We start from the raw sequence: 1,160 nt of genomic DNA on the forward strand, positions 1-1,160 counted from the left end.
TTACACTCTATTTGCATTATGTTAGCCTGTACAATTTCCGTAATTTCTAATTCATGCTAAAGACTGCATGTGGCCACATGCACTGTTTATGCAGAATTACTCTTATGTAAATTAAGTGGGATACTCTTCATTCTCCAACAGGACAACTCATCTTAGGACAGTATGTGAATTGTCAAGGGTATTGACTTAGATGTAAGAATTTGGTCATTGTGTTGTATGCCAGTAAAAAAGAAAAGCCAGTCAAACTATTTGGTCAGTCAACTATTAAATTAGTCGGTTACTGTAGTTGTATGGTTTCTAAGAATTCTGAGGGTTAATCAGTCAGTCGGCTAATTAGGCTGTAAAAGAAGCGCTGGCACTGTTTTGTCCTATACATTTCCTATAGAAAGGTGTATCTGTCAGCACTCATGACCCAAAGCAGGGACTTGACCTCTTCTTAGCGGAAAGCTCCAACCCTTTCTCAAGTTGAAACAATTACTACTTTGAAAATCAGCACTCATCAATGTCACTTAACCCATTAAGACCTGGAACTGTCATTTTTAGATTTCAGCTAAAAAGCATTCTTTTACACATTGGGCTATTCAAAAATAGCAGATATACAAGCTCATAGCGCGGCACCGAGTGCCGCGCTACGAGCTTGTAGATCTGCTATTTTTGAAAAATCGTGAAAATGTGTGCAAATCTTTGAATATATATATTTTTAAGCGAACATTTTTAACTAAAATCTTTGCCTCTGGGGGGTCCCTGGAACAAGATATTTTGATGGGGGTCCGCGGCCAAATACGAATAATTTTGGGGGTCCTTGACATGAAAAAGATTGAGCACCACTGATATAGAAACATACGTTTTTCAGAATACTGTTGAGATTTAGGAGACATGTAGAATCGGCTTCAGGTCTCCAGGGCTCCGACAAACAATAGGAATGAAGCAGAGGTGGACTTATGCTTGATGCAGATAATTACAGGCCAGTATTGGGCACTGAAAAGTTGTCGGTACTTTTAGCCTCTAAAGCAAGTAAGTCAGTGACCAAGTCAGATGACTTGAAACCTGCATAGGGAGCTTTTTTAAGGCTAAATGCTCTGTTGTGTATATTTGCTTAGATTGTATTGTTTTTTTATTGGGATATATTGGCAACAGTCTGATTGGCTATTTATTTGATT

General features: G+C 38.4%; 1 protein-coding gene across 1 annotated transcript in view; it reads left to right on the forward strand.

Annotated features, from left to right (window-relative positions):
- LOC308094622 (TBC1 domain family member 20) overlaps positions 1 to 572 on the forward strand; it is a 13,703-nt gene extending 13,131 nt beyond the window's left edge. Inside the window, exon 10 of the mRNA XM_080441386.1 lies at positions 1 to 572. This exon is cut by the window's left edge and continues 2,276 nt beyond it. The gene's annotated coding sequence lies outside the window, so the exon portion shown is untranslated.
- Positions 573 to 1,160: the final 588 nt, after the last annotated feature.

Source organism: Gymnoscopelus braueri (genome assembly GCF_963280865.1).
Source record: "Gymnoscopelus braueri genome assembly, chromosome: 11".
NCBI classification, from domain to species: Eukaryota; Metazoa; Chordata; class Actinopteri; order Myctophiformes; family Myctophidae; genus Gymnoscopelus; species Gymnoscopelus braueri.